The following is a 9,406-nucleotide window of genomic DNA, read 5'->3' on the forward strand; positions in this document are numbered from 1 at the left end:
ACTCATCACAGTCATGTGCAGTCATCACAGAGCCACATGCACTCATCAGAGTCACACATACTCATCACAGTCATGCGCAGTCATCACAGAGTCACACACTCATCCCAGAGTCACACGCAGTCAACATGGAGTCACGCATACTCATCACAGAGCCACGTGCACTCACCAGGGAGTCACACACAGTCATCACGGAGTCATGCACACTCATCACAGCCACGTCCCTGGCCCCACAGCTCCCTCTTGCACCTCCCACGCTCTCCTGGGGGGCTGCAGCTGTCCTGGGCATGTCTTGTCTTGGTTGTCTGAGTAGCAGGTCCTGAGAGACATCCCCAGGAGAATGCTGTCCTTGTCCCGGGCTCTCCGGGTGCTTCAGACACTTGACCTGGACACCCAGCCCGTGTTCAGCTTGCCAGAGTCAATGCGGTTAAAGCCAACTTGCTTGGGGTGTCTGTTTTTTAGGCAAACTATGTGGAATTCACCCCAGGTCTCTCCTTCCTCGTATGTGGGAAGGTTTGTACTTGACTTGGAGGCTGGGACCTCATCACCTTCAGCAGCAGGCACAGGCCCTGCACGGCCACGTTCTGCTGAGATGCAACTGTGGTGTGGTGCGTGTTGTGTGAGCCTGTGTCTGAGTGATTGTGTGTAGTGTGTGTGCCTCACTTTCTGAGCACATACACACGTGTGTAGAAAGGTCACTAGTTAATTGGTGTTAAATTTTGTCACGGGCACCTGCTGGAAACTGTAGGCACCGCATTCCCTGACCTGCCGCCGACAGTGCCTGAGAACCCGGAGCCCACACGCAGTGCAGCCACGTGCCTCATGTGTTACAGCAGGAAGAGGCCCAGTGCCTGCAGCACCGGCCAGTGTCCCCAGGACTGAGCTTCAGCCTCAGTCTTCACGCACCTGTGATGCTGGCCATGCCGGTCTCCTCCTGCAGTCACCTTTTCTCCATCTGTGACCTGGGCCAACGCCCCCCCACCGCGAGCAGATCTGGTGACCTCAGATGGCGCTGTGCTGGACGCTCAGTGCCGGGGCCTTCACCCCTGCTGCTGTACGAGGCTGTTGCGCAGGTCGGCGTGGGGCCTGGGATTCCGCACCGAGGCTGAGATGCTCACCCCGTGAAATGAGGTCGCTCTGACAGGGGGGTGGTGGCCGTGCTCATGCCCAGCTCTGCCCTCGTGGGACACCGTGCCTGGGCACTCCTCTGTCTAGGGAGCAGCCGTCGGACTGGACTGTGTCCTTCCTTGCCTTGAGTCACTCACTGCTGTTAGGCGCTTCTGCAGGGATCGGAGGGCCCTGTCACCGGCTGCCTTGTGACCTGAATGGCCCGTGTGAGGTTCATCTTCATGCTTTGGCAGGTGAACAGACTGCTCATCGGGATCAGTGTCAGCCCTTCAGGTGTGGTCCTGGGGACCAACGAGGAGGGCATCCCCGTCGCCTCTCACCTACAGCTCTTGGACCACGGGTGGCAGTGCTTAACCACAACCCCTGGAGCCACAGGCTCCCTCTGTCCACAGCCAGAGTGCTCGTGGAAAGCACGTGTGATTGTGGATGCCACTTCTCCACCACGACTGTTTATGCTGCGGCCCCATGGGCCACAGCGGTGGCCGGTCTCTCCTGAATGAGGGTTGAGTGCCCCGCGTGTTGGCAGGACAGTCCATCTCTCTGCTGAGCACTCGTGTGTTGCCTGGGGTCTGAGCCACAGCAGCATGTGGACAGGAGAGGTTCCCCCAGAACGAGTGTCTGGGCAGGCGTCTTATGTGGCCACTGTCAGGTGCATGGGGCCTATGCCTGTGGCTCCTCCCTGTGTGGATTCACTCCTCCATTGTTTCACGTGGCCCCCAGGTCCTCTGTGTGCATCAGTAATTGTAGAGGTGGGACCCACAGTCTCTGAGCAGTGCAGCTTGGCTGGGCTTGCCCCTTTAATTTGTGATGCATCCCACGGATGATGTTAATCAGTCACTGCTGCCGGCCGCCCGCTCTGCCACAACCACACTTCACCGAGCCAGTGCCTGAGCCACGGGGACAAAGCCACCTGTCTCAGGGCTGGGGAAAACACTCTTTAGTCAGTGGAGTTAAACTACCTGATTTATTCTGTATTGTGGAAGGTCAGTTTGATTTAAGGAAATGTCAGTTTGGTAGCAGGTTTTGAAAGAAATGAAGCTTATGAATTCCTCGCTGAAAGCTCAGCCTTGATACAAGCTCACTTCGTAAATAACTTAATAGAGGAAACTTTCCATTCACACAAAATGCCTTGGCAGGCCCTCCTCCAGTCCCTTCAGGCTGTGCTTCTTAGCAAGGCTGGCTCAGCCTCTCTCCATACTGTGCCTCACTTTGCAAAACCGTCCATATTCATAAATATACTAAGGTAATGAGTGTGATGTCTCCAGCAGACTGCCTGGTGTGCGGTGGAGGCTCCGTAAACCACAGCTGGGTGCCGCCTGCTATGGGGATAGTGAGTCCTCCACAAAGTCACGGTCAAGACCTGACCCTGCTGTCTGTGGACGTGGCCTTGTTTGGAAATGGGATCATTGAAATGTCATTAAGAGGTGGTCAGACTTGAGGGTGGGTCCCAATCCAACGTGACTGTGTCCTTGGAAGAAGAGGGAGTCACCTCGTGAAGGCGCAGACAGAGCGGCCACGTGCCAACGGGCTGAGGTGGAGCGGCGTGGCCACAGCCGTGGGAGCTCGGGAGAAGGCTGGTCACACGCATGCACGGCGAGACGGCGAGACCTGTGATGGCAGCTGCGGGGGTCTCTCGGGAGATGGGGGCATTTCTACCCTGCGGTGACGTGTGGCTGTGCAGACGGAGACAGAGGGTCTGCAGTAAGTGGCTGGGTCTTCATGAAAGAAAAGAAAACTCTTCCTTATACAGATCGATGTATCATAGATCGTTGTACTTGTTTATTTCTAGATAATTATTTGTAAAGCCAGCAACTAAGGAAGATTCTTTATATGGGTAATGGGGAGGGAGACTTTCCCATTAATCAGATTAGCAGGAAACAAGGAAAACAGATAACATGTCATCACCAGATCCAAGGACTTTAACTTCTTCACGGCCAGTGTTCCTCTTTTGCTGCCTGTCTTTCCAGCCGTGGTCTCGCCACCAGTGTGGACCTCGTGCACGTGGATGTGGCTGACAGAGGCAGATGAGGGGCCCCAGCTGCGTTGAGGAGCTGTGGGGAGCGGCGGGGTCCCCAGGCAGTCGCACTGAGGAGCTGTGGGGAGCCGCAGGGGTGCCGAGGCTGGGTTCTTGGAGACTTTGCTGTGGGGCTTTTCCTCATAGAGAAGCAGACCCTGGACTCTCTAGGGGGGCTCCATGTGTCCCCTTCCCTCTGCTCAGGAGGGGAGGGTGGCCCTCTGTCCGCCTCTCCCACTGCAGCCCACGGCACCCTCATTCCAGGTTTGTGTTACGTGTATTTCTCAAACACAGACCAGGGAAGAACCCAGAGCTGACTACCGTGGAGCCGGCAGGTGAGGCTGTGGGCTGTTTCTCAGGTCTGCCTGCTCGGCCTGGGCCTGTGCTGCAGGGTGTGGCTGGGTCATGAAATCCAAATGCTTGTCCTGGAGAAGAGATTGTCGTCATTGGCTGTGCTGCCTGGAAGGTGGAAGTTCATCTCAAATCATGTTTTCCTCAAGTTGATGATCCGAGCAGAACCTGTGTGAGGCTGTCAGGAGATTTGAACAGTTGCTTGTGGGCACAGCGGAAGAGCAAAGTTTCTGGTTCATTCTGTGGTTGCTGAGAGGCAGAGCGGCTGGGCAGGCACCGTAGGAAAAAGCAGCAAACACACGTGAAAGGCGGGTTAAGGGTCAATTCTGTGTTTATCGTAAAATAGAATTGAGAAGGACTGATGATAGATGCTCCCATGCCCGCGGGCTCTGAGTGGAATTGGGAGCTGGCAGGTGCCCCAACTTGCCAATAACCGTGCAGGGCGTGCCCTCGGGGCCGCTGGGTGGGTCTGGTGCACCTTTGGTTTTTGTTTGTGAATTTTAAAAGCTTGACGGACACATCCAAGGAGCCTGATCAACAGATAAGAGTGACGTTGTGAACCAGGGATTCTGGTGAGCGGAGCACGGCCTGACGTGGGCAGCACAGGGGCACCTGCTTTCACCGTGTGGCGGACACTCACCATCCCCTGACCTGCGCTGATGCGTGGGACGTAAAGAGCAGTGTAAGGACTCCAGGGGGTCAGCAAGAGGCACTGCCAGGGAGAGCTGCTGCTCTGCTGTGTCGATTGTAGGCACTGAAAAAGAATCACTCAGAAGCAGCGTTGGCAAAATGTGGCTATAAGAAATAGCTCTCCCCGGACACTAGAAGCATCAGCAGGGGCCCAGCGCAGTTCTGCGCCAGCAATGACTGGGCTTTGTGGAGAGCGGTCTGCTGTGGCCCTTCAGGGGCTGCTCATGCCCGTCCTAAACCCGGGCTATGGAAGTATTCCGTTCTGCTGACAAATGCACACAAGGGTGACTTTTACAAATGTGTTTTTCCCAGCACTTTCCCCGGGTTCACGGGAGGGCTGAGAGAGCACCCACTGTTTAAACACTGAGTCCGGTGCCTGCCGCCCCCCTGGGGACAAAGCAAGCCGGCTGTGTCCCCTCCTCCCAGTCTCTGGGTGAGGTCAAGGGGAGCGCTTGGGTGGTCACACTGCAATGGCTCTGTTTGCAGGGCGTCCACTAAGGAGAGCTGACCTTGCCCAGGGACAGGGTGACACTCCTCGGCGGAGGTGACCAGTGAGGTGAGATTCGCAGGACCCGAGGGAGTTATTGAGGCCAAAACGAAGGGAGGAAGAGCGTCCAGGTGGAGGGAGCGTGTGAGGAAGATGTGTGTCAGAGCAGAGCGGGAGCCTCCGAAGATCCCAGGCTGAAGAGAGCAGCAGGAACCAACCTGAGAGGAAGGGCCCAGGTCCAGACTCTCCACAGGGCAGTGGGGTCTGGAACCGCTGGGCAGAGCATGAAGGACGGGGAGCAGGCAGGAGCCACTGGCCTGACTTCGGGCACCGGCATGTGGGCTGCAGAGTCTGTGGGTGTCTTGGAGGTGTCAGCAGTGGAATCTGGTGATGGGTTGGTCAGAGGGAAAGAGTCAGGAATAAATGGTGCCCGTGCCCCCAGGCACGTCCGCTGCAATCATGGAAGGTGGACTGATGGTGCTGCGGGGCACACTGCGGGCAGGACTTGCTTTGGGGTAGGCTGTGGTGCCTGGGAGCAGCCGTGTAGAAGTGTGGGATGGGCAGAGAGGTGCGTGCACCCCCATCACTGGACCCACCAAGGGGCCTCTCATGGTTGCCAGATTCTGCAGAGGAGGGCTGCCCCTGCGAGGCCTCAGCCATGGGCCACCTGAAGGTGCTCTGACGTGTTTGTTGCATGAATAATCAACCGCAGAAAACAATCTCACAGCATATTTTATAGACTCAACTCACAGACAAGAACGCAGACAAGAAGGACCCATAAATGCCTGTTTTCCTTCCTCTGTCCCCCCTCCCAGCACACAGGTGTCTGCAGAAGGGGCGTGTCCTTTCCTTCCTGAGGAGCGTGGGCCGTCCCCTCACTCCGTCCCGCTGCCGGACTTCAGCAGGCTTCCTCTTGGTCTCAGGACGAGAGCACAGTCTCATCGGCCCAAGTGGAAAAATGTCTGAGAGCTGTTTTTATGTCACACCCACGGGCACACTCCTGCTTCACATGGGCCCTAAAGCAGAATATTCTCTTTTAGCCAAAACCTCTTTCAGTGACTTCTCTCTAGGGCCCCATGCTGCCCAGGGTCCCTGCAACTTCCACAGCGGTCGCCCGTAGCTTCACCGAAAAGAGGCTTGTTTCCACACAGCTTCGGGGACATGCCTGCCACGTTTAAATACATCTCCTTCCACCACATTAAACCCATGTAACCTCTTTATGTGTCGCATAAAACGTACCAGGGAGATCTGTTTCCGTGTCGTCACACTGTTCATTCCTCTTCAGAATTTCCCGTAACTGATCTCAGCAGCTCAAGTAGGTCCTGAATGATTTTTCTTTTTCTTCTTTGCCTCGAGGTTTCCCCCTTTCCTGCGATCTTCAGCTGTGTGTTAAACAGTCAGAGCCACGTCGGCATCCGTTCTGCTGTGGGAGGATGCCAGGCCCCTCCGGTGTCGCCCATGGGCCCTCGCTTTTCACCCAGCTCATGTTTCTCCCTCAGTCACTGCTGCTCGTCTGCTCCAGTTGTGAGATTTTCCTGCAGGGTCAGGTCTTTTTAAAGCCCCTTTTAGTTCCATGCTGCAGAATGGCCCAGCCGTGAAGGTGCACTGAGAAATTCCCAGGCAAGCCTGTGTCTCCCTAGCCATAAAAATTGCTCCAGGTTAGTTTATGAAAATCACTTTTATTGACATTATTCGAAATAAAAAAATCCTCTCCCAGGACTAAGACAGACAGTGGCGAAAGGGCAGGACTCATTGTGCTTCTGGGGGACATGCCCGCTGGATGCTTGGGAAGCAGACCTAGGGTAGGATCGATGGGGGCAGCCTGGGCCAGAAGAAGGTGGCAGAGCCTCGGACCCCGGCAGGAGCCTCCGAGGCGCAGATCACAGAAGGGCTGCCCTGGCCAGGGAGGGCAGGTCCTGTAGTCCAGGAAGTTTTGTTCTAGGCTGGGGGCAGCCCGGGTGAAGCCTGGCCTCGAAGGAACAAGCTGGACCCTGAGGAGCTGGGAGCTGTGGCCAGGCGTCTCTGGGACATCCAAAGGGAGCTCTTCTGCGACCCCCACGAGGCAAAGCAGTGGCCACACCCTCTCCCCTCTCCAGGGTCTGAAGGGCGCTCCTCCATGGCCTCCATGAGGCAAAGCGGTGGCCGCACTCTCTCCCTTCCACATGGAGGGACCCCATGGTCCCCAGGAGGCCAGGTGCCTTTGGTGCTGATGCTCTTGGTAGCCAAACCACTCTTAATTTTATTTTATTATTTTAAGAATTTCCCCCAATAACCCACAAAACCAGTAGTCTCTGCTTCTAGAAGAATCTAATTAATGCTTTGTGTCTTTCTTTAACTTTCACAATCCAATTTTCATACATGGGTTTCTTTGCTCCCTTCTAAAGAGAAAATCGGAAAGCAATCAACAAATGAATAGAACATCAAAGAAGATGACTTGTAATGGAAATGCCATGCATAATAAACATTAGCACATGTTTCACAAAACATTTCCTCCAGTAGAAGGCATTGCCATATTAATTTAATCCTGCTGTCTAAGATAATATAATCTCTTTGAAACAGTCTTGACTTTAGTGCACAGGGACTTTTCTGGATCAGAGGCCAAATTTCCATCACCTGATGAGCTAATTGGATGTGGCAGCCTCCTATGCAGATGGGGACCCCTTGTCAATGGCTTCCCTTCAGAGACAAATGTCTATATTCACTCGCTCCCCTCATGCATGAGGGACGCACCTTTTCTCTCGGCCCCTCCGTACCAGGAAGTCGCCGCACATTCACGTCTTCGCTTTTGTGTTTCAAGCTGGCCGAGCCTGCTAAGCTGTTTACAGAGGCCTGGCGGCCGGGCCTACGTGTTTAAGTACAGCGTGTATTTTGACATGTAAATTTACACGAGGCATATTTAATCAGTCACAGTGATATGCTAATTGGATTCATCTGTGAACTGAATAAAACACACATTCAAAAAAAAATGAAGCGAACATATTACCAGCTGAGGCACTTTGTAATCAGTGCTGAGCGTCACTGAGATGGGAAAGAATAAAGGCGGCGGGCGCTTGCTGGGGCAGCACGAGGTGGACGTGGTTCCGTGGGCCAGTTTTCCAGCTTTCCCAAGACGGGCAGACAGAACGACAGACAGAGCCACTTTGAGAGCCTGTTTTCGCCCTCCTTGGTGCTGGTTATCCAGGAACCTTGGGTCACCTGACACAAGGACGGTGTGTGAGGCCCTCGCAGCCCTTCGCCGGCAGACTCTGGAGGGGGCCCAGGTTCGGGCCAGTGGCTCCTTGGAAGTCACGGGAAGTCCCGAGTTTTGAGGTGAGGGCTGTGCTTCCTGCCCTTTCCTGTCCCCATGGCCCCATAATAACCTAAACTGGGCTACATCTAGAACTGTGCACTGTGGAGTGTCCAGAGGGGGTTGGCTTGAGGCTCTGCAGATGAGTCAGTAAAAGTTAGGCATGGCCGGGTGTGCGGCTCACACCTAATAAGCCCAGAACTTTGGAAGGCCGAGGTGGCTGCATTGCCTGAGCTCAGGAGTTTGAGACCAGCCTGGGCAACACGGTGAAACCCCGTCTCTACTAAAATACAAAAGAAATTAGCCAGGCATGGTGGCACATGCCTGTAGTCCCAGCTACTGAGGAGGCTGAGGCAGGAAAATTGCTTGAACCTGGGAGGCGGAGGTTGCAGTGAGCCAAGATTGTGCCATTGCACTCCAGCCTGGGCGACCGAGCAAGACTCCATCACTACAAAAAAAAAAAAAAAAAGGCATCAAGGCTGCTGTCACTTTGTTTTTACTGGTAAATCTGGAGGACACTGAGCCAAAGAAATGTGAAAGAAAATTGCACCCAAGATATTTTCCAATTGTAGCTTAGTAGAATTATGGGTTACGTTTTTCATTAATTCTAACAGAAGTTAGAAATATAGCCATGATCACTTTAAATCATGTTTAATCTACAAAAGCTTGCATCCCCTGAATACTTTCACTCTTTTTAAAGTAATTCTAATAACAGTGTTTTAAACAGTAACCTTTCTAGGCCACGTCAGAAGCATTCTGACTTAGACATACCTTTTCAGAAACGCCCTTGTTACATAAACCGCAAGGTGCATATTACCCTACATGTATTTTTTTTCTATCCTGATAAGGTGGGGGTCATTAGCAGTGAATTAACGTGTGCCTGGATCATCCCCTGCCTCTTTCAACTTTGGCAGGAACCAAAGGTAATAGCTACATTGCAACAAATAAGTACCCAGCACCAAATTCCCATCAGGCTGCATCCTTTGAGGACCATGTGGCTCAGCTGTGAGGCTGGTGCCATGGAAACACATCGTGTTGGGATGAGTTCCTTAAGGAACCTAAGCTCAACGATCAGCCGAAGGTTGGTCCAAGAGAGTAAGTCCTGGCCTCAGACAGCAGCTCAGCAGGTGAGATGAGCAGGAATAGCCATGACAGGAAGGAAGACGGGGCGGCACACGCAGCGTCTGAGTGGGAGTCAGCCAGCGGTGCAGCAGAGAGGGCTGAACATGTGAAGGAAGATGGCAGAGAGAACTGGGACTGGAAATGGCTGGGGAATGATGGGAGATGCCACCTGAGGGGGCAAAGGAGGAGTTCCAGGGCCGCAGTCAGATGGAGATGCTGATGACGGTGGTGACGACGACAGTGATGCTGATGACGGCGACGGTGGTGACGGTGGTGACGACGACAGTGATGCCGATGACGGCGACGGTGGCGACGGTGGCGACGACAGTGA

At 54.1% G+C, this 9,406-nt stretch overlaps 1 protein-coding gene across 2 annotated transcripts in view; it reads left to right on the plus strand.

The window, feature by feature from the left end:
• The window catches only part of PTPRN2 (protein tyrosine phosphatase receptor type N2), a 1,009,572-nt gene that overhangs the window by 504,846 nt on the left and 495,320 nt on the right, over positions 1–9,406 (plus strand). The window lies entirely within an intron of this gene.

The sequence above is a fragment of the Cebus imitator genome, unplaced genomic scaffold (genome assembly GCF_001604975.1).
Source record: "Cebus imitator isolate Cc_AM_T3 unplaced genomic scaffold, Cebus_imitator-1.0 Scaffold20, whole genome shotgun sequence".
NCBI lineage: Eukaryota > Metazoa > Chordata > Mammalia > Primates > Cebidae > Cebus > Cebus imitator.